Source organism: Panthera tigris, chromosome A2, assembly GCF_018350195.1.
Source record: "Panthera tigris isolate Pti1 chromosome A2, P.tigris_Pti1_mat1.1, whole genome shotgun sequence".
In the NCBI taxonomy this organism is placed as follows: domain Eukaryota; kingdom Metazoa; phylum Chordata; class Mammalia; order Carnivora; family Felidae; genus Panthera; species Panthera tigris.
The window spans coordinates 167,216,324-167,240,572 of record NC_056661.1 but is presented as its reverse complement, the minus strand read 5'-3'; the positions used below and the strand labels follow the sequence as shown (position 1 = coordinate 167,240,572).

The 24,249-nt window shown below is 44.3% G+C and overlaps 1 protein-coding gene and 1 long non-coding RNA gene across 11 annotated transcripts in view; both read left to right on the top strand.

The window, feature by feature from the left end:
* Positions 1-24,249, top strand: part of PTPRN2 (protein tyrosine phosphatase receptor type N2) — an 809,627-nt gene that overhangs the window by 53,395 nt on the left and 731,983 nt on the right. The gene's annotated exons all lie outside the window — the stretch shown is intronic.
* On the top strand, positions 14,480-16,545 carry LOC122235954. Its single transcript, XR_006214116.1, has 2 exons — positions 14,480-14,551; positions 16,238-16,545. It is a non-coding gene; the product is annotated as an uncharacterized LOC122235954 (long non-coding RNA).

Sequence of the window (24,249 nt, the reverse complement as noted above, 5' to 3'; positions counted from 1 at the left end):
TAAGGCCTTTTGTAGCAATGGGGATGGAACTGGAGAGTGTTATGCTAAGTGAAATAAGTCATACAGAGAAAGATAACCATATGTTTTCGCTCTTATGTGGATCCTGAGAAACTTAACAGAACACCATGGGGAAGGGGAAGGGAAAAAAAAAAGTTTGAGAGGGAGGGAGCCAAACCATAAGAGACTCTTAACAACAGAGAACAAACTAAGGGTTGATCGGGGGTGGGAGGGTGGGGAAAGTGGGTGATGGGCATTGAGGAGGGCATCTTTTGGGATGATCACTGGGTGTTGTATGAAAACCAATTTGACAATAAATTTCATATTAAAAAAAAAAAGACGAACATGCTGGGCTGTAGAGGGCACACTTGGGTTTATGACAAATTTTGTCTGGGGTTGAAAGGGTCAGAGACCCATAGAATTTTAGAACTAGATGTGACTTTAGAAATTATGTATCATTTACTGATGAGAAGTCCAGAGTCCAGGATGGTCAGATAACTCCTTTGCTTCCTGCAGTTGGTAAGGTACCAGCTGGGATCAGGACTCAGATTCCTGGCAGGCTGAGGACATCCCAGCCCCCATCCTCTGGAGGCTTCAGCAACTGTGGTTCTGAGTGGCTCCCACAGAGAGAAACCACATGGTAGGATAATGGCTGTGACACTTAGAATTCCGTTCTGGGAGAGATGAGAGGAGTTTGGTTGAATTCTCTTTGTTAAGCTGAGTGAAATCTCTGGGTGAAAACAGCAGCAGTATCATCATGGATCCATGCGGCAGCCTCTGGTGTGCACAGGCTTTCCATAGCTCATCCCATCCATTCCTCTGTCGGCCTCCTGAAACATGGCCTCATTCCAGGTGGGGAACCAGGAGAGCCCAGGGGGACTTGGTGGGTTGGTGGCCGAGGAAGGAAATCTTTTCTTACCCTGGGCCACTCTCCCCTTTTTTGTACTTTGGTTTCTGTTGGTTATACATTTTTTAAAATAATGAGCTATAAGCTTAAAAAAATATAAATGCTGCTTTAAATGATGCTATCACCATCACACAAAATAACTAGAGGCTGTGCAGAGTTTAGGGTGATGGAAAGTCAGAGTTGGAACTGCTGCTCCTGACAGGCCCTGCTCCTGTGGCCCTGCCCCATTGACCCTATTCCTGTGGCCCTGCCCCAGTGGCCCTGCTCCTGTGGCCCTGCCCCAGTGGGCTTTGCCTGAAGGATCCTCTGGCTGCAGGTAAGAACCTGCTTCAAGCATCCAGGAAAGATTGCTGTGAAAACCATGTTTTGAAGAGCGTGAACTATTTTATTTTATTTTTAATTTTTTAGTAGGTTTCACACCCAGCCTGGAGCCCAACACAGGACCTGAACTCACGACCTGAGTTGAGATCAAGAGTCAGATGCTTAACTCACTGAGCCACCCAGGTGCCCCGAACGTGAACCATTTTAAATTGTAGCAGAAAGACACTCCACCTGAATTGACATAAATAATTTTTGTGAAGGAGTAAACCATTAGGTTCTTTAAATTTCAGTGATAAAAAGGCATTTCATGATAATTTAACCAACTCTTTCCTCTCCCAGCCCAGCCCACCCTCTATCTCACCCCCATTCCATCAGAGGCTGGGTCTTGTCTACGACCCCAGACCACACTTTCCTTAGAGGGCTGGAGCCCTTTGACCTCTGCACATTGTGCTTTCCTTGGTGGGGCAGGGGAAGGGTCAGTTTCACAGATGGAAATGTATTCCTTTCTCGGCTGTGTTGTTGTTTATAAGAAGAAATGTCAATGTTGAGCTAGGGACAGCCTAGGCATTTAAAAAATCTATGTGGCCTCAGGGAAGTTCATCCCATTGCAGTGTTTCCCCCGGGGCACACAGCCTTCCCAGGGCTTGTGTGTCTGGCAGAGGGGTGATGACACCCACAGAGAAAGCTGGTTTTAGTGTAACGAGAAGTAGACTTGGAAGATGTGATGACTACAGGTGATTTGGTTTGTGGGGCACTACACCACTGGCCTTTCCTGGAACAGGCAAGAGGAGGCCTGTAGGCGCCTTCTCCTCGGGCGAGTGACTCTCCCCCTGGACAGCTGGGACCTGGAGAAAGTCCTCACATTTACTGAGAAACATCGGTAGCACTGGGGAAGGAGCCCCTCTTCTCCCTTGGGGACAGTGTGTGGCCACTGGATCCTTGAATGCTTTCAGAACTGAGTTTCAGAATCATCCAGACCAGTGGAGAGACTGGCCTACCTAAGATCCCAGAGCTGCCCTGAACACAAAGACTGTGTGCAGACCAGTGTGGTGGTCAGTGAGAGCCCAGATGTGAGCCAGACTAAGACCTGTCTGGCCAGTCCTGGAGTCACCATCTGTGAGGCCAGCTTTGGACTCTGTTCTAGAGGCATCCAGAATCCATTGAAGGTATTTCAGCTCATAAGTGATAAATTCCCTTTTACATTTTCTTTTTTTTTTTTTAATTTTTTTAATTTTTTTTACATTTATTTATTTTTGAGACAGAGAGAGACAGAGCATGAATGGGGGAGGGTCAGAGAGAGAGGGAGACACAGAATCTGAAACAGGCTCCAGGCTCTGAGTTGTCAGCACAGAGCCTGACGCGGGGCTCGAACTCACGGACTGCGAGATCATGACCTGAGCCGAAGTCGGACACCCAACCGACTGAGCCACCCAGGCGCCCCTGCCTTTTACATTTTCTAATAATGATTCTGGCTGCTGAGTGGGCAGTGAGATGAGTCAGGAGTCAGAGCAGCAACCAGATGGGAAATGGTAGTGGAGAGGCAGAGAGTGGACTATTTCAGAGATACCCAGAGGAAAGAGTGGTCAGACCTGCTGGTTGTAGGGAGTTAAGTAGAGGGTCATATTCTGTATTTCCTGTGTGTGGCTGTGTTCTTCAAAGAGGGCACTGCTGCCCTGCTCTCTTTTCTCCAAGGGTGAAAAGAGGGTAGAGGGTGCTGAGCACAAGCACAAGCACACGCACAAGGTGACAGGCAGATAGAATTAGTGGAAAGTACCTGGAAATTTGAATAAGTGCATGTATCAGCTCAGATGTGAGGTGCGGAGTGGATAAGTTAAATCCCACTCGGGCTTTTTCCACAGGCTGCCTTGTCCAGGTCAAGCTGCTTGTGGTTTTGCTTTGTCTGTGATGTACAGGCCACCTTTAGGGGAAATGGCCAGTGTGGGGCCCTGCTCTTATGTGGGTCACTGAGGACAGTGAGGTGGTGGGAGGTAGGGTAGCCATGCCCCTGGAAGAACCAGGGAAGGAGTGGTGGGTGGTGGTCTCAAGAGGGGACACCGCACAGTGGAGTGATGGATGCCTTCTCGAGTTTGGAGACCATCCTAGCTCAGAGGGAATAGCTGTTGTTTCTGAGAACAGAACTGAAAGAGACTTCAAGATAAGGAAGGGCAGGGGCACCTGACTGGTTCAGTCGTTTAAGCGTTTGACTTTTGGTTTCAGTTCAGGTCGTGATCACTGTTCATGACTTCGAGCCCCACACTGGGCTCTGTGCTGACAGTGCGGAGCCTGTTTGGGATTCTCTCTCTCTCTTCCTCTCTCTCTGCTCCTCTCCCTGTGGTCTCTCTCTCTCTCAAAAATAAAAAACAAACTTAACAAAAATAAGGAAGGGCAAACTTTCCAAGAATTAGAGCCCTTAAACCTTGAACCAGCTACCACCAAGCAAAGGGTACAGTCTTAACTGCAGGCCAGAGCGCTATCGGTCAGGTCCTTCAGGACGGTGTGTGTGCAGCACCCACTCATCCGTGCTCTCTTACTCACTTGTCTACCCGCACATCACATATTTCTGCAGCCCTTGCTCTGTGCCAGGCCTTGTGCTGTGGGGGACTCCCAGCACTTGGGAATCTTCTGGACTAATAGAGGGGCACCCGCCACCCCTGCTACTACAGCACGGTGCGGCGCATGTGTTGACAGGAGCAGGTGTGAGAGAGTGGTGCTATAGAGCTGGGAATGGCTGAAATTGCGACGTGGGAGAGGGTTGAAGTCTTCCACCCAGAATTCGACTCTGAAGTGGGAGCTTTTTCTGGGGCCCACGAGCAGCTCAAATAGGCAAGAGTGTGACTGTGGGTGGGACAGGCAGTGAATGTGGACCACTTAGTGAGAGGCACTTGTTCCACAGAGCTGGACTCTGCATCTGGGATTCTTGGTAGAGTCTGGAAATATGTTTTAGGAAGCATTATGGATTCAGGCTGTGGATATGTAGAGAGACCCGGAGGGAGCATATCATGTGTGCTCTGGTACAAGTCTGATAGACACCAGTACTTCAGTGACGTGTAGATGAAAGCAGGCAGAGACACAGGGACTGGGAAGGGGTTGAGGAGTGACGTCAGGAGCTGTACAGCTGGGAGGGACGGGTCATGGGGGCCACGGAGAGGAGAGGTATCAGGCGCTTCACTGAGCCGTCCGGGAAGGTGACAGTGGGAGTCAGCCGTGAGACCCCTGTGTGGAGACAGTGAGAGGTGTGCAGAAAGCAGTTGAATCGAGTGGGAAGTGGTTCTTTCTCAGGTCAAGACGTCATGCTTCGAACACTAAGATCACTGGCCGGGAAAATACCAACATGTGCTAACTACCTCTGTGTCAAGTTGGGATCTCCTGCTTTCTCCCCATATCCACTCAGCCCTCTCCATGATGCTCTGGCTTTCTGTTCCTACTTTTCCTGATCATCTCTGATGTTACTGCATCTTGAAATGCTCATCAAAAATTATTTAGACAAGAAACAGCACTATGGGAATAAAAGAAAAAGGATGCAGTGTGGAGGGGGTTCCTGTTTTCTGATAATTTTCTCATTGGCTTGTCAGAGACTTTCATGATGAAGGAAAGCAAGTCCAGAGAGGTCGCCAAACCACACACGTGCCAGTGACAGGTTAGGCAGGTAGGTGATACTTTTCTTGGGAGAAGTCAATCACGAACATTGCATTTGTGAGGTACTTTTCTGTTCTTATTTTATTTAAAAAAAAATTGTGTCTCTTGAAAGGTAAATTTTTAAAATGGCCTATCTTTTAACTTTGAAATTCTACAAAGCGTTTCTATTTTCTTTTTAACCAAACAGATGGGGGATATTGGTCCTCTTATGTTCTCTTTTCATAAATATTCTCAAACCATTTCATGACTTTTAAGTGAGGAAGAAGTAAACCCAAGTAAACAGCTGCTTCCACGTTCATGGGTGGTGTGTTCGCGAAGTACAGGTGGGTCTTACCTTTGTTTCCCGTGCGCTGGCCTCTGGGCCTTCAGAGGGACCTGGGAGGAGGGCGGCTGTTCTGCGAGTACTGTTCTTGCTACTGAAATGATTGGCCAGTGGGAGCCAGGCCGTATCCTGGCTGTGGGAATGTGTCACGTCCCTCAGAGATGCCCCACGCTGGACACAGCTGAGACAGATCTCCTTCGTGGGCCACGTGGGTTCAATTGTTCCATAAAGCTCTGAGGAACAAAAACAGCTCTGCCGGCCACACTCACGCAGGGACTCCACAGCACCTGTGGGTCCTCCTGATTGGCTCCTGTGCCGCTGTCCCGGGCTCGTCCCCACGCAACCCCGCGTTCTCTGTGTGAGTCCTTCTCCGTTACTGGTGTGTGTTCCGGAGCCCTCCGCTGAGAGCCGGCTCTAGGAATAGCCAGCACCTGTGGTGAGGTGAGGAAGCCCGTGGGGGATGATTAGGGCCTGCTGGGTAATCATCCCTGGCTTCTGTCACCTCCGTCTCGGTGATTATAGCTTCCACTTTGTGGACCTGCGTGTGTAATTCCAGGCGTAGCCTCGCAGGGTGCTTACACTTCAAGGATGAGCCGACGCTTGTGGTCTTTCTGGCCTGATGGGTGGAGCGAGCGGGCAGTCAAAACCACACCTTTCAAACTTGTGAGGAAATCAGGATCCTTTCCTGAACCTCTTTTATCCAGTGACTTTTATAAATCCAGGAACCAATAACCTGTAGAATTTTTCATATTACAAAGGTGATAACATGTTTCTTGAAGAAAATTTAAAGCGCAGAGAAGCAAAGAAGAAAAAATGAAATGCTAATTATATTCCTACTGCCCAACATAGAGGACGACTGGCAAATTTTGGTTCTGCTTTTTACACCTTAGATAGCTTACAATATTATACATCATTTTTGATGGTTTCGTAAATTGCACTGTGTCTATACTGTATATACACATGTCTTTATTATTTTTATTTTCTTATTTTCAGTTTTTTATTTAGATTCCAGTTAACATACAGTGCAGTATTGGTTTTAGGAGTAGAATTCAGTGATTCATCCCTACAACATGTATTTATTTTTTGAAAAACTTTTTTTTAGGACAGTTGTAGATTTACAAGAAAATTGTGAAGATTGTATAAAGAATTCCCATATACCTACACCTGGTTTCCCTTCTTACTAAGATTTTACATAAGCACAGTATATTTGTTACAATTAACGAACCAGTGTTGATACATATCACGAACTAAGTTCTATACTTTATTTGGATTTCCTTAGTTTTGATGGAATGTCCTTTTTCTGTTCCAGGAATCCATCTGGGATGCCATGTTACATTTGGTCACCCTATCTCCCTAGGCTCCTCTTGAACATGACATTTCTTAGACTTCCCTTGTGTTTGGTAACATTGATAGTTTCGAGAAGTGCTGGTCAGGTGTTTTGCAGAATGTCCCATAATTTGGGTTTGTCTGATTCTTTCTCATGATTAGACTGGGGTTTTGGGTCTTGGGGAGGAAGACCACAGAGGTAAACGCCCTTCTCATTATATCATGTCAGGGCTCCGTATTGTTAATATGGCTCTTCTCTGTGGATGTTGACGTTGATCTCCTGGCTGAGGTGTGGCGGCCAGATGTGTCCTCCATAAAGTCACTCTTCTCTCTGCTTTCCACACTGTGGAAGGAGCTTGCTAAGCACAGCCCACACTTAAGGACTAGGAGTTATGTTCCCTCTCCTCAAGGGTGAAGAATCTACATAAAGTGTTTGGGGAATTCTGCACAGATTTAATTCTTTCCCTCGTTAATCTATTCAATCATTTCTTTTACACTTTGGGTTACAATCCGATACTACTTTACTTTTTTTGCTCACATTTTCCAGCTTTGGTTCTTGGGAGCTCTTTCAGTTGCTTTGTGAGTCTCTGAATCCTACCATCATTGTGGAATTTTTTTTTTTTTTTTTTTTAGCACTGCCTCACTTAAAAAATTCTTTTTTTAAATGTTTATTTTTGAGAGAGAACACAAACGTAAGCAGGGGAGGGGCAGAGAGAGATGGAGACACAGAATCCGAAGCAGGCTCCAGGCTCTGAGCTGTTAGCACAGAGCCCAATGCGGGGATCGAACCCACGAACCATGAAATCATGATTTGAGCCGAAGTCAGGTGCTTAACCGACTGAGCCACCCAGGTGCCCCTCACTTTTTGACACTACAAGGTACTTCAGGCTCATCTGGTGTATTTCCTGTCCTATCCTAGAATTTGCTGTTTCTACAAGTAGCCCTCATTCCTTTTATTTGAAAATGTGTAGAAACTGAGTGCGAGGGGTGCTCACTGCTGCTGGGGTGTCATTGCTTCCAGAATACTTAGCTGACAAGCAAGGAGATACATGTGTGAATGTGCACATGTCTACAAACATTTCTGTCTGTAATTACGTATCTATATCAAGCTTAACTTGAGCCTCTACTGTCTTCAATTCCAGCCCGTCACTGCAGGGACCATCTCAGTCTTCTTCCCTTGATTCTGCTTCTATACCAACAGTGAGGACACTGTTCCCACCACCCACTCCTGTTTACTTAATCGTTGGATTTCAGGGTCTGTGAGTAGCCAGCAGGGTCGGAACCATTGGTCTGCACTCCTTGGGGAGCAGCTTTATCCACTAGAGCACAGGCTTCCCTCATTTCCTGAGTGATTGGGGTCAGTGTCCTTCCCAGCATTACCAGCACAGCTGTACTCTTCTGTCACACTCTTCATTCCTTCCTGGGGTCCCCTGCCTCCCTGTTGATGTTTTGTTAAATTTGCATTCACTGAGATTCATCTTTGTGCTGTGAAGTTCATTGGGTTTCAGTAGACGCTTAAGAGTCAAGTGTCCACAACATATTGAGAGGTTTCCCTGCCCTACAAATTTTGTGCTTTACCTACTCAAGCCTCCCTCCCCTCTGCTTGGACCCCTAGCAACCACTGATCTCTGTTTTTGCCTTTTCCAGAGTTTTCACACTGATTCTTTCACCCAACACTCTTCATTTAAGAATGACTTATTTCACACACTGTGATAACAGCCCTGCTCTGCCCAGGGGCCCAACCTGCCCACTGTGTTTGTGCTGACTGACCCTCTGGGGCCTGCAGAGACCTCAGGTTGAGCCGGAAGCCCATGGGTGCCATTTGCAGGTTATCTGCGGCGCAGTGCTGTGCGTCAGACCTGCCCGTGCAAGGTTTTCTTTTCTTACGTGAGGCCCATAGAGTGTCTGTTGAGCTGTGTCCAAGAGAAAATGGCACCTGGCCTGTTTCGATGGTGTCCTTTCATGTGGCTGCAAGATGTGCACAGTTTAGAAGAACTGGAGGGACAAAGCACTTTCGTGATTGGTGGCTTCTCTCTCACCTTCCACCGTCCTCATAAATTGGTGTTCTCTGTGTGTTCATATCTCAGTAGGTGACCTCTGTCTAGTCATTTAAATGGGATCACAAGGCCATACATACTGTTCCACGTAGGCCCTGGGATAGGATGAGGATGGGGTCTAATATGGAGAGTGGCCCTCATGAGATGTGGTTGCCAGTCCCGATGTCACTTCTCTCAGCTGCTTCTTTGTTGGGTGGAGGGGAAGGAGGGAGAGTGTGCCACGGCAGGTGCGGACGAAGGTCTGTAGCGATTCGCACCTAAGAGGAATGGGTGTCGAGTCCCGGATATCAGAAGAAAAATTAACCTGGCATTTTCTGCCATCCCCAAGTGCTGGCCAACTGTTTCGATCTTTCGACTTGAGAAAAAGAAGTTCAAAATTGCCTTTCCGTTGCAGTTGTGTTACTCAGGTGAGAGGCTTTGTGAACCACACGTGGTCTCACACATGGGAAAGGAGGGCTCGCTGTGGGAGGACTCGTGATGCAGCAAACATGTCTTGGTTCTCCTAGTCTCCGCTGACCTGACGGTAACGTTGCTTGTCACTTTTCTTACTAAGTAATTGTCTCTGAAAAGAATCTTGCCCCATGCCATCGAAGTCTTTCTGATTTTCTTTCGTTCTCACATCTGACCTGTTTGTAATTATCTTTCTCCTCCTGTTCCTCCTCCTTTTTGTGTTTTAAAGACCACGGTAGTTTCTCCTGTGTTCTAGTATCCTGGTGTTTTTCATCGGATGGTGGAATTTCTGGTGTCTCTGAGCCATTTTACTATTTTAACACAGAAAAGAGAACCCAGGTGACAAGCACAAGTTAAAATGGATGGCAAAGAAGGGAAGAATTAATTGTTTTTAATGAAATCTTGTAAATGATAAAACAGCCTTATCCTCAATGTGTGAGAATCAGAAAGAGGGAGGGGGAGGGGGCTGGGGGTAAATGAGGCTTTTGTGGGGCAAGAATGTGAGAATTTATTACCTTGCTCATTTACATACTCTGTTGAACACCTGTTGTGGGTTGAGTATGTGAGATAAAATCTCCTCAGAGCACCCCAGACATCTAGGTTATTCTTTGTCACTGGGGCTGCAGGACACCCAAGAAGGAAAAGCTAAAAATGCAGAGTCATAAAATTGAAAATATATCAAGTATTCTCCCAGAGAACCAGACCTGGGGTTATGTCCCTTAGCACACACAAAACAAAGCAAGTTTACTAGAATGTTCTCGAAACTTTGGGAAATAGGGGCCCTGAAACATTACTAGGAGGTTGTTACTAATTTGCATGATGATAATATTCTCTCCTTAGGGACTTCTGGGGAATGGAATACTGTATTTCACTTGTGTTTGTCTGTAAAAGACCTTGGATAAATGCTTACTGCATGGGATTACAATTTAAGGTGCACATCATTGCTCACAGCACTCCGCTAGGCATGGAGCAAACAGAGTTGCACATCACCCATGTTTCTCTTATGCAGACCTGTAGACAAATCTGCTAGTGTGTCACCTTCAGGTCTCCGCTGCGTGTGGCCGCCCAGGGCCTCAGGCCACCATGCCAACCCCAGACAAAGGAAGGAGCTCATCCCAGTTTCTTCACTGCGTGCTGTCCGTTAGTCAGCCCTGCCTGCTGGCTATGTGCTGGCATTTCACCTTTTCCTATGGTGTGTTGTCAGCAGAACCCATAATGCAGATGTAAGTGAGGCTGTGGAGATTAGAAATAAGGAAAATAAACTTGGAGGGTTGATTTCCACACTTATGCACTGTGTGGTCCTGCTTTCTGCAATTGTACTGAACTCTGGTTCTGCCTGGATATTTAATTCTGGTTGATAGAGAGGAAAATTGGGGTTGGACTTTAAGTTCTACATTAGCCTGAAGTGAATCATAGAATTGACTACCAACAATGTGCTTGTACCCTCCAGTGGGGTGTGCAGGTTTACGTGGGGAGTTTCAGGACATGCATGTCGATAACTGTCCTATTTCCTTGTCTGGAGGAAGAATCCTTGGGCCTGCACCCCAGGATCCAACAGCTTTGACAAAGATCATAAAAGGGACATTGTTGCAGGCTTTTACCAAAGGTGCTATTTAACCAGCCCTGGACATGGTCACAGAAAGGAAAGGCCTTCTCGTGGTCATCTGCTTGCAGCCCCCTGCTGTGGGAACTGCTTGTCACCTTCTCTCTCTGATAGTTACTCGCTCTCCTGTCCCCCTCGCTCCCTCCTTCCCTTCACCTTCTTGCCTTTACAGACTTCATCCACCCCCACCCCAGCACCAGTTTTTACCTCCAGAATTCATACCTGTCCCATCTCTTCTGGAGCTCACACTTCCCCAGTATGCTTGGTGTCATCTCCTGAATGTCCTGGTCCTTCACCCTCCACTGAACTGAGCCAGGCCCTTGCCTCCTCCTCTTCCTGGCTCTCCTCTTTCCCTCCACCTCATGCATCCTTCTGTTACCGAGTCAGAGCCATACCATCACCTTGACCCCAACCTCTTCCTCCTTCCTCCTGGCCCAGATGGTCCACTTGTTCTCTGTTCCCTTCCTTCTGGCCAGCCCTACATACCAGCTACCAGGTGGGTCTCCTCTGATGGTGAGTAGGTGCACAGCCCTTACCCCTTCCTCCATAGCTTGTGAACATTGGTGCGGCTTGGCTTCCTGCTTCTGCTCACTGTGGGATGTCCCCTGGATAGTTCTGAGCCCTGTCTGTGCCTAATCCTTGCGCTGTAGGGTGGCCTCTGTCATGTGGGGGTCTCCATGGAATGCCTGTCCCCCTCCAGAGCTAGTCTGCCCTCTTTTCTCTGCCTTTTCATACCTACTTCCTCCAAGTCACTTTCCAGTGTCCCTCAGCTAGATGTACTAGAGTTTTCTGCTATGCCTGCCTATCAGAGTGGGAATCCCTTGTATCAGTTGGTGAGTAGTACAGAACAAAGCACCCCAAAACTTAAAGCACTAATCCTTTATTATTTCTTTGGGGTTTCAGCTGCTTTAGCCTGGGTCTGCCAGGGGGTGTCTACCCACATATCTCTCCTCTTCCTCCTGGAACCCACAGGCTGGTGCAGGCACGTCCTTACCACAGTGACGGCAGAGGAGAGAGGGGGAATGTGCAAATACACTAGGCCTTTTGAGGCTCAGAACCGGTAAATACCGCTGCCCCATCTCACTGTGATGCCAAAGCAAGTCACACAGTGAAGCTGGAATCCAGGGGTAGGGCCTGTAGGCTGTGAGAGGGATTTCGGAGGCTGTGCCTGGAAGGTGGGTAAGAATCGGGTCGTTGGGGCTCCTGGGGCGCTCAGTCGGTTGAGCATCTGACTCTTGATTTTAGCTCAGGCCGTGATCTCACAGTTCACGAGATAGAGCCCTGCATCAGGCTCTTCACTGACCGTGCATCCTAGTGACATCCTAGTGGCAGCTCCTGTTTATTCTCACATACTTGGTGAGCCTCTCTTGTATGTCAGGCTGTCATGGAACTTCCATTCAGGTGAGAGAAGGTGAGCAACACAAGATAAATACAGTACTGCTTTTAGACACGCCGAGTGCTGTGAAGGGGGTTGGAGTTGGGTCAGTCACCTAATCCTCTCACCCTTCTCTAACCCTCCTAGACATCTACATACCCCGCTCACTCTCTTGTCTTCAAGCGCGGGGATGTGCCTGTCCTTGATTTGTCTGTCCCTGAGGCAGCGTAGGACACGTATCATAGTTGTAGCTGCTGTTTATTGGATGCCACTGGTGTGCCGGTGTTAGCACCGCCCTTGACATCCCTAAGGGCCCAGCATCTGGCCATATTTTGTCCACATATACAGGTGAAATCATTGAGGCTTGGAGGTTAGGGAGGACTTCAGGGTCACCAGCGGCAGGGCACCCTACTTCTAGCTTCTCCTCCCCTTTCCACTCCACTCTGGCTCTTCCTTTTCCTCACCTTGCTGTGCAGCTCAGAAATGAAATCATGTAAGCCAGAGGCAGATTCAGGAGTACATGCTTTCAAATTAAGTGTGCTTTTGTTTTTCAGCTTAGGATTTTTCTTTTGATGATGATTTTCTTTTAAAGTTTACTTATTTTGAGGGAGAGAGAGCATGCAAGAGTGGAGGAGGGGCAGAGAGGGAGAGAGACAGAATCCCAAGCAGGCTGTGCACTGTCAGTGTAGAGCCCAACGTAGGGCTTGAACTCATGAACCGCGAGGTCATGCCCTGAGCTGAAATCCAGAGTCAGATGCTTAACTGATTGAGCCACCCAGGCACCCTGATGATTATTTTTTAACTTCATGAGACTTTGGACTGCCCTTGTAGCAAACTGGGTGACTTGGACATCCCCAGGGTGTTCTACTGTATATACTTAGATGTTACACTGGAGAAAGAACAGCTTGGGAACTGGTCAGAAGAGATAATTGTGCATAGCACATAACCACAATGCTTTTAATGCATCTTGGTGGTTCATGATGTGTGTTAAATTACGTTGGAGATCCTAAAACGTGTCCTAGGGGCTTCATTCTGCCAGAAGTGCCTTGTGAGCTTATCTTATTTATATATTTTTTTGACTACTGATATTTCAGATTCATGCCCCAGTAATGCAGGAGGTGGGGAAGGAGGATAGGTCCCTGAGTGACAGGACAATAACACTCTTCCTGCATGCTTTAGTTTATAAGATGCTTCAACCTCTGTTATGTCCTTGGGTTCTCCCAGCAACTCTCCTAGGTTAGGAGGGTTGAGATTTAATCTTTTAACAAACTGAGAAGCTGAGGGGTCAAGGCACACTTCTATTATGTTGATGAGAGGCAATTTGTAAACATCTTTCTAAAATCTTACACATAACACCTTTAAAAAATCTGGGGTTCTTTTTTTTTAGATTTTATTTTTAAGTAGTCTCTACACCTAGTGTGGGGCTTGAACCTACAACCCTAAGATGAAGAGTCACATGCTCCACCGACTGAGCCACCCGGGTGCCCCTGAGGTTCTTTTTGTAGGAATTGATCCCGAGGGGAAAGAAATTCGAGCTATCCCCAAGACTAACAATCCGGATTGCTGGTTATGGTGTTATTTTTAATGAGGAAAATTGGAAACCATGTAAAGTTACTTCATGAGAGAATTGGTTAATAGATTATGTGCAAGTATAGAATTAATTATTATGTGGTGATTAAAATTCATCATGGTGAGAAATATCAAGGACAGGGAATTGTTTACAGTGTATTAGAAGTAAAAGGTGCGGCCTGTTGGGGTGAGCACTGGGTATTGTATGGAAACCAATTTGACAATAAATTTCATATTAAAAAAATAAAAATCAATCAATAAATTTAGTTTTCAGTGATAAAAATATTTAATGAAACATACACATGCAAGGTGACTGGACATATATTTTCAGTTGTGACCTAGTGTAAATCAATAAAAATTTGATTAAAAAAAAGAAGTAAAAGGTGCAGGTTATAAAATTGCATGTACAGGATGATACCAGTACTTTTAAAGATTTTTTTAAAGTTTATCTGTTTTGAGAGAGAAGCAGTGTGTGCCAGCAGGGGAGGGGCAGAGAGAGGTAGAGAGAGAGAACCTAAGCAGGCTCCATGCTGTCAGCGCAGAGCTCAATGTGGGGTTTGATCCCACAAACTGCAAGACCATTACCCGTGCCGAAACCAACGGAGCTACCCAGTTGCCCCCAATCCTTATAGATATCCAAAGAAAAATGACTGGAAATAGGGGTGTCATTTCTGGGCGAGGAGGTCACTAGTATTACTTTCTTGTTGTGATTTTCTGCATTTTCTTCATTTTCTCGGCTTTTATGATATGAAAAATCTCCAATAATAGTTTAAATAAGCAGATGAGAGAGAATGTGTAGTTTGTCCACAGCCACATGCTGATTTCTAGAACCTTCTATTCCTAAGCAGGAGCTGTTTCCAACACTTCACGTTGAATTTTTGGTGTTCGGTGCTATCATTTCTGTTTTCTCATCACCACAGAGCTCAGCTCATTGCTCTTCAGAGGAGTGCAAAGAAGGGATGCTTCCATTTTGGAAAAGGCTAACCTGGTGAGAAGGGGCACAAGCTCTGGCCTGCAACCGACCCCGCCTCTCCAGCCTCCCTTTTCTCCCTCTTTCCTCGGCTCTCAGCCAGCTTCATCACTCTCCAGTACCCTGGAGGGAGGTAGCCATGACTCAGATACAGATGGGAAGGATCTGTTTATTAATTTGCATGGGATGCACAGCTGGGAATCCAGAAAGACTTAGGCTGGGATTGGGAGTCAAGTAGGAATGTGATGTCTGAGGGAACAAGGACAGAGTCCTGCTCTTGGGGTTGGGAGGTTGGTGGTGGAAATGGTACAGGATGATCCAGGCTAGAGGGAGGTGGTTCCACTGTGGATCTGAAAAGGAAACAGCTTGTGTTCTAACATGAAGTCAGAACGCCATGGTGTGATGGGGTCCTGGAAAGGCTCAGTGCTCTAGGTGGTGGGGTCCAGGTTTGGGGGTGCATGGCGGCTCCTGTGAGAACCTTGTTGTAGGCAAGGCCACTCACACATTCCACGCAAGCTCTAAGCCAGTGCAGCGAGAAGGAAGGACTCTGAGGAAAGTGGTGGGCCTGGCAGCTTCAGAGCCAGTGAAGGCGGTTGTGTCCTGGTGCTGCAGTGGAGGTGGGCCATGTTCCCATGGGATCCTTTGATTCCTGCCCGTTTCTCCAAGCCAAGTTTCTAACCCCCTTTTGATTCTATAAACAACCTCTACTCCTTTTAATAAGCCAGGGCTAGCTAAGTTTTTTCTGTAAATAGGGTTCTTTAGACCCCTAGTCTCTGTCACAACTCTTCAACTTAGCTGTTGCAGGACAAAAGCAGCCATAACAAGATGTAAGCAGGTGGGTGGGCTGTGCTTCAATAATTTTATAATTATTTGTATAATTATTATTTATAATAATTTGTAAATTTTATTTACAAAAATGTAGGGCTGTGTTTTGCCTGCCCCTGAGTAAGCCAATTTTTTTTATGCTGGAATCTACGAGAGTTGAGTCCTCTCTCTGACCTCCAGGCAGCTTGATGGACTCCAGCTCTCATGGTAGGAGGAAAGAGTCAGAACAAGGGAAAAGAATGTCTGTCCACTCAGGTGGCTGTACCACTCCTGAACCTCTGTTTAATTCTGATGAGTGCACCCATCCTAGGGTAGATCCACATGAGACAGGCAGTGTTGAGAGCGGAGAAGTTAGATTGGCAAAATGGTATGAAATCATATCATGTGAAATAATTGGGCATATTTAAGTTGAAGAAGAACAAACTTACACATTGGAAAGGCTGTCCTGTGGAAGGGGGGGTGGAAAGGGAACATGCATTCACTAAGAGATACTGTGTACCTATCACTTTGCTGGGTGGTTTGTTATCTCATTTCAAGAGGGAGAAGCTTTGCTCTGCATAATGCTAAGTATTGTAAGGGTTTGTAATGGAGGTTTCTAGGAGATAAGCTTACACTTAATAGAATAAAACCTTAAAATATTCAGAACTATCCCAACATGGATTTCCTCCTTAGTCATGAGTGATATTTCTATCTGGGCTGGTGTATATCCCACAGCTGAGTGGCTCACCCAGGGATGATGCCTCATTGGAAACAGGTGTAGCTCCTTCAGGCACGGAACTTTCTCACAGCTTACAGCTGTGCCTTTTACCCACAAAACAAGAGTAGCTAGTGTGCTTGTGCGAAATCCCAACAGTTTTAAGCAAATTTGTTTTCTTCCAGGATTCCTGCCTCCCAGACCTAGAATGTGGGACGATTTGAAAGAACAAAACCTTGCCCTTGGATTGTATGGGGTTAACCACAGGGATACCCAGCAGAAGGCAGGCTGTTCTCACACTTACAATTAGTCCATTAATCGTGTCCTGGGTGAAGGAAGCCAAGTGTTGGGCCTTCTGAGCTGTGGTTGCTGTCTGCTGGTACTTAGAAGACCGAACGGTTCTGAGATATTAGAAGGCGCTAAGCAGTGCATTGTTTGCTTGGCCTCAACAGAGGACAGAAAAGGATTTGAGAATAAAATAAATTAACCTGGATGAGATTATAGAGGAAAGAATTATTTTCATGAGGAAATAGTGATCATATTCCCTGTGTGGTCTCAGAAAGTGAGTTGTTACTTGTTTATGTGTGCATGCACAAAGATGTCATGGTTAAAAGATGTCAAAATAATGAAAATAGAAAATACTAGACTAAACAAACGATAAAATTCTCATTACAGGAAGAACTCCCAGTATCTTTAGCACCTAATACACATATGAATTTCATTTATTAAAAAAAAAGTATTTATTTTAAGTAATCTCTATGCCTAACGTGGGGGCTCCCATCCCCAGGATCAGGAGTTTGCCTGCTCTTCCAGCTAAGCCAGCCAGGCTCCCCTACATTTTAACTTCTTAGAGAGGGACATCGGGGCACAGAATGTTCCAAATGCAATTGGACCGGAGCTTCTCACCACACTGGTTCCTACTGGACACGTTTGAGAAACTTTCTACCTGACCAGCTGTGTTAGGAATGGGGTCCTGGAGCATCGGCATTACCAGGAACTTGTTAGAATTGAAGACTCTCAGGGCCTACCCCACATCTACTAAGCTGGAAACTGCGAATGGGACCGGCAATCCATGTTTTAACAAGTCCTTTGGTCCTCAAGACTGAGAGCTTCTTAGGCAGGATGACTTCTACATCTTTACTGTAATTCTCTGGTTTAGTTTCCTCTATTCCACTGAGGTAACATGTGATGAAGGATTGCATTTCAAGTAGTTTGGCAAACATCAGCTGTGGTACCCTTCTTAAGAAGAAAGCATGACCTTTTGCAGCTTTGAAGGTTCTGAGAAGTCTTGCAGAGGAGAATCCTGTTAAATTTCAGCTGACATTTTTCAAATGTGTCTGACTCCCAACCTTTTCTGAAAGGTACTTATTAACATACCAGGGCATGTGTCCTATAGGACATTATTGCCAGTTGGAGGTTGATAATTCCTGAGGTGAGTTTTACTCCGATATAGTTTTAAATCCTTTTTCTTGGTTCTGTCATTTTATCTACAGCGTATAGTGGGATGTACAAACACACTGATGTTGAAATGTAACAAGTTAAACAGGACAAAAAAATTACGTTCAGATTCACTTCAGACTTTTCCTAAAACCAGTCAAGCTCATCCTCTGATAAAATTCTTATGTGGGACTTCTGGAGATGACAGAGTTGGAGGACCCTAGGTTCACCTTGTGCCCCGGATACAACTAGATGATACCCACATCAGTGTAAACAACCCAGAAAATGACGTGAAGACTGGCAGAACAGACTGTCCACAGCTAAATGTTGAGAAGAGACCACACTGAGGAGGGTAGGAAGGATGGAGATGAGGTTGGGAGCCAAAGGGACCTGTGGGACTGACTGTGGGAGGGAGGGACACCATGGGTGTGGGAAGGGAGAGGAACTGATTTGACACCAGGCATGCCAGGCATCCCAGTCATGGGGGACCCACATGGGAAGAACAAATCTCCATAACATTTGGCTTTGGAAACCAGGGAGGCTGAACAACCAATGGGGCTTAACACCTGGAATTTAAAAATCAGCTAGCTCAGCTCTGGGAGAGCCAGGAGAGCTAGAGGAAACTGAGTCCCTGCCCTTGAAGACACACCAATTCAACTACAGCCCCAGCAGTGGGCTGGGGGCACATAGCTAGTCTGACTGCAGGCCCTGCTCACCAAGTAAACTTCTCAGAGAACAACAAAGGGAAAGCATCCTTCAGTTAGTTGCTACTACATCTCTGGCAAATGCCTGGTCTGATGCAACTCAAGCTGATGGGGAACCCAGACTGGCCCAGGGACCAAACCCTGTCCACAACAGGCAAAAGAACCATTTTAGGTGACTGGACTGTAGGCAAACATGTCTCAACCACAAGAGTAGGGCACACAAAACACACATAGGAGACACTTCTGAAGTGCTAGGTTCTGGTGAATAGGGGACATTGCACTACAGGGCACCACTGGTCTTTTTCTTTAGGCCACTACTTTCCAGAGAAGAAGACATAGCTGACTTTCCTAACATACAGAAGCAGACACAGGGAATTAGACAAAATGAGGAGACAGAGGAATATGTCCCAAATGAAAGAACAGGACAAAATCACAACAAAAGAGCTAAATGAAACAAAGATATATAATATGCCTGATAGAGAATTGAAAGTAATGGTCATAAAGGTACTCACTGGACTTGAGAAAAGAGTGGAGGACATCAGTGAGACCCTCCACAAAGACAAAATATAAAAAAAGAACCAATCAGAGATGAAGAGCACAATAAGTAAAATTAAAAATACACTAGATAGGATAAATAGCAGGATAGAGGAAGCAGAAGCATCGATCAGTGACCTGGAGGACAAAGTAATGGAAAGCAATCAAGCCAAACAGAAAAATGAGTAATAAAAGATGAAAATAGGGGTGGCTTTGCTGGCTCAGTTAGTAGAGTATTCAACTCTTGATCTCAGGGTTGTGAGTTCAAGCCCCATGTTGGGTGTAGAGATTACTTAAAAGTAAAATCTTAAAAAAATAGATTAAGGGAACTCAGCAACACCATTAAGCAAAATCACATTTGCATTATGGGGGTCCCAGAAGGAGAAGTGAGAGAAAAGGGGCAGAAAGTGTATTTGAAGAAATAATAGCTGAAAACTTCCCTAATCTGGGAAAGGAAATAGACATCCAGGTCCAGGAGGCACAGAGACCCCCCCCCCCGCCCCCCCCTGCCAAATCAACCCAAGGAGGTCCACACCAGGGCCCATACCAATTAAGATGGCAAATAGTAATAAAAAGAGAAGTTTAAAAGCAGCAGGAGAAAACAGTTACATACAAGGGAAACCCCGTAAGGCTAGCAGCTGATTTTTGCAGCAGAAATTTTGGAGGCCAGAAGGTAGTGGCATGATATATTTAAAGTGCTGAAAGGAAAAACCCTGCAACCAAGAATACTCTTATCTAGCAAGGCTGTCATTCAGAAAAGAAGGAGATATAAAGACTTTTTCAGACAAACAAAAGTGAAAGGAGTTCATAACCACTAAATCAGCCCTACAGGAAATGTTAAAGGGGACTCTGAGTGGAAAGGGAAGTCCTTAAGTGGAATAAGAAAAGTAGGAAGCGTGAAAGCAGTAAAATTAAGTTTATTTATAAAAATTAGTCAAGGCACTCACAAAATAAAAGGATGTAAAGTATGACTATATACCTAAAATGTGGTGTGTGGAGGAGCAAAGAATGAGCTCATACTTAAGCAACCATCAACTTAATATAGGCTGGTATATGCATAAATGTTATATATAAACCTAATGGTAACTACAAATCAAAAACTGATAAACAGATAATGTAAAAAGTAAAGAGAAAGGAATCCAAGTATATTACTTAAGAGAGCAAACTGTGAAGGAAGACAGCAAGAGCAGAAATGGACAGAGAAGAACTCCAAAAACAAGCATAAAACAAGTAACAAAATGTCAAAAAGTATATACTTGTCAGTAATTATTTTGAATGTAAATGGACTAAATATTCCAATCAAAAGACATAGGGTGACAGAATGGGTATAAAAGCGAGACTCATCTATATGCTGCCTACAAGACACTCAGTTTTTTATTTTATTTTTTTATGAATATAATTTATTGTCAAATTGGCTTACATACAACTCCCAGTGCTCATCCCAACAAGTGCCCTCCTCAATGCCCATCACCCACTTTCCCCTCTCCCCCACCCCCCTCATTAACCCTCAGTTTGTTCTCTGTATTTAAGAGTCTTTTGTGGTTTGCCTCCCTCCCTCTCTGTTTGTAGCTATTTTTCCCCCTTCCCTTCCTCCATGGTCTTCTGTTAAGTTTATTAAGACCTACATATGAGTGAAAACATATGATACCTGTCCTTCTCTGACTGACTTATTTCACTCAGCATAATACCTTCCAGTTCCATCCACGTTGCTACAAATGGCATGATTTCATTCTTTCTCATTGCCAAGTAGTATTCCATTGTATATATAAATCACATCTTCTTTATCCATTCATCAGTTGATGGACATTTGGGCTCTTTCCATAATTTGGCTATTGTTGAAAGTGCTGCTGTAACCGTAGGGGTACATGTGCCCTTATGAATCAGCACTCCTGTATCCTTTGGATAAATTTCCAGTAGTGCTACTGCTGGGTCATAGTATAGTTCTATTTTTAATTTTTTGAGGAACCTCCACACTGTTTTCCAGAGCGGCTGCACCAGTTTGCATTCCCACCAACAGTGCTAAAGAGATCCTTTTTCTCCACATCCTTGCCAACATCTGTTGTTTCTTGAGTTGTTCATTTTAGCCACTCTGACCGGAGTGAGGTGGTATCTCAATGTGGTTTTGATTTGTATTTCCTTGATGATGAGTGATGTTGAGCATTTTTTCATGTGTTGGTTGGTCATATGGTTGTCTTCTTTGGAAAAGTGTCTATTCATGTCTTCTGCCCATTTATTCACCGAATTATTTGCTTTTTGTGTGTTGATTTTGGTAAGTTTTTTATAGATTTTGGATGCTAACCCTTTATCTGATACATCATCTGCAAATATCTTCTCCCATTCTGTCGGTTGCCTTTTAGTTTTGTTGATTGTTTCCTTTGCAGTGCAGAAGCTTTTTATCTTGATAAAGTCCCAATAGTTCATTTTTGCTTTTATTTCCCTTGCCTTTGGAGATGTGTTGAGCAAGAAAGTGCTGCGGATGAGGTCAAAGAGGTTGTTGCTTACTTTCTCCTCCAGGGTTTTGATGGCTTCCTGTGTCACATTTAGGTCTTTGATCCATTTTGAGTTTATTTTTGTGTATGGTATAAGAAAATGGTCTAATTTCATTCTTCTGCATGTTGCTGTCCAGTTCTCTTAGCACCATTTGCTGAAGAGACTGTCTTTTTTCCATTGGATGTTCTTTCCTGCTTTGTCAAAGATTAGTTGGTGATACATTTGTGGGTCCAAGTCTGGGTTCTCTATTCTATTCCATTGGCCTATGTGTCTTGTTTTGTGCCAAAACCATACTGTCTTGATGATTACAGCTTTGTAGTAGAGGCTAAAGTCTGGGATTGTGATGCCTCCTGCTTTGGTTTTCTTTGTCAATATTACTTTGGCTATTTGGGGTCTTCTGTGGTTCCATACAAATTTTAGGATTGTTTGTTCTAGCTTTGAGAAGAATGCCAGTGCAATTTGATTGTGTAGATTGCTTTGGGCAGTGTTGACATTTTAACAATATTTATTTTTCCAATCCATGAGCATGGAATGTTTTTCCATTTCTTTGTATCTTTTTCCATTTACTTCATAAGTTTTCTATAGTTTTCAGCATACAGATCTTTTACATCTTTGGTTAGGTCTATTCCTAGGCATTTTATGGTTCTTGGTGCAATTGTAAATGGGATTAGTTTCTTGGGATCAATTTCTCTTTCTGTTGCTTCATCATTGGTGTATAGAAATGCAACCAATTTCTGTACATTGATTTTGTACCCTGAGACTTTGCTGAATTCATGTATCAGTTCTAGCAGCCTGTTGGTGGAGTCTTTTGGGTTTTCCCTGTAGAGTACCATGTCATCTGAAAAGTCAAAGTTTGACTTCTTCTTTGCCAATTTTGATGCCTTTTATTTCATTTTGTTGTCTGATTGCTGATGCTAGGACTTCCAACACTATGTTACACAACAGTGGTGAGAGTGGACATTCCTGTTGTGTTCCTGATCTCAGGGGGAAAGCTCTTAGTTTTTCCCCATTGAGGATGATATTAGCTGTGGTCTTTTCATATATGGCTTTTATGATGTTTAGATATGTTCCTTCTATCTCAACTTTCTTGAGGGTTTTTATTAAGAAAGGATGCTGTATTTTGTCAAATGCTTTTTCTGCATCTATTGACAGGATCATATGGTTCTTATCCTTTCTTTTATTAATGTGGTATATCACGTTGATTGATTTGTGAATATTGAACCAGACCTGCAGCCCAGGAATGAATCCCACTTGATCATGGTGAATAATTCTTTTTATATGCTGTTGAATTCGATATGCTAGTATCTTGTTGAGAATTTTTGCATCCATGTTCATCAGGGATATTGGCCTGTAATTCTCCTTTTTTGTGGGGTCTCTGTCTGGTTTGTGGATCAGGGTAATGCTGGCTTCATAGAATGAGTCCAGAAGCTTTCCTTCCTTTTCTACTTTTTGGAACAGCTTGAGAAGGATAGGTATTAACTCTGCTTTAAATGTCTAGTCGAATTCCCCTGGGAAGTCATCTGGCCCAGGACTCTTATTTGTTGGGAGATTTTTGTAACTGATACAATTTCTTCACTAGTTGTGGGTCTGTTGAAATTTTCTGTTTCTTCCCGTTTGAGTTTTGGTAGTGTGTGGGTGTTTAGGAATTTGTCCATTTCTTCCAGGTTGTCTAGTTTGTTGGCATATAATTTTCCATAGTATTCTCTGATACTTGTTTGTATTTCTGAGGGATTAGTTGTGATAAGTCCATTTTCATTTGTGATTTTATCTATTTGGGTCCTGTCTCTTTTCTTTTTGAGAAGTCTGGTTAGGGGTTTATCAATTTTATTTATTTTTTCAAAAAACCAGGTCTTAGTTTCATTGATCTGCTCTACTGTTTTGTTTTGTTTGTTTGTTTTGAATTCTATACTGTTTATTTCTGCTTTGATCCCTATTATTTCTCTTCTTCTTCTGGCCTTGGTGTTTCTTTGCTGTTCTGCTTCTAGTTCCTTTAAGTGTGCTGTTAGATTTGTAGTTGGGATACTTCTTGTTTCTTGAGATAGGCCTGGATTGCAATGTATTTTCCTTTTAGGACTGCCTTTGCTGCATCCCAAAGGGTTTGGACTGTCATGTTTTCATTTTCATTTGTTTTCATATATTTTTAAATTTCTTCTCTGATTGTCTGGTTGATCCATTCATTCTTTAGTAGGATGTTCTTTAATGTCCATGCATTTGGAGGTTTTCCAAACTTTTCCCTGTGGTTGATTTTAAGTTTCACAGCATTGTGATCTGAAAATGTGCATGGTATGATCTCACTTCTTTTATATTTATTGAGGGCTGTTTTGTGACCCAGTATGTGGTCTGTCTTGGAGAATGTTGCACGTGCACTCAAGAAGAATGTGTATTCTGCTGCTTTAGGATAAAAAGCTCTGAATATATGTCACGTCCATCTGGTCCAGTGTTTCATTCAGGGACATTGTTTCTTTACTGATTTTCTGCCTAGATGATCTGTCCATTGTTGTAAGTGGAATATTAAAGTCCCCTGCAATTACCACATTCTTACCAATAATATTGCTTATGTTTATGATTGTTTTATACCTTTGGGTGCTCTCAAATTTGGTGCATAAACATTTATAATTGTTAGCTCTTCTTGATGAATAGACCCCATAATTATGATATAATGCCCTTCTTTATCTCTTGTTACAGCCTTTAGTTTAAAATCTAGTTTGTCTGGTACAAGTATGGCTACTACAGCTTTCTTTTGACTTCCAGTAGCATGATAGATGGTTCTCCATCCCCTCACTTTCAATCTGAAAGTGTCCTCAGGTCTAAAATGGGTCTTGTAGACAGAAAATAGATAGGTCTTGTTTATTCCATTCTGATACCCTATGTCGTTTGGTTGGAGCATTTAGTCCATTTACATTCAGTGTTATTATTGAAATATATGGATTCAGAGTCATTGTGTTATTTTAGGTTTCATGCTTGTAGCTATGTCTCTGGTCCTTTGTGGTCTTTGCAACACTCATAGAGGCCCCTTAGGATTGCTGGTAGGG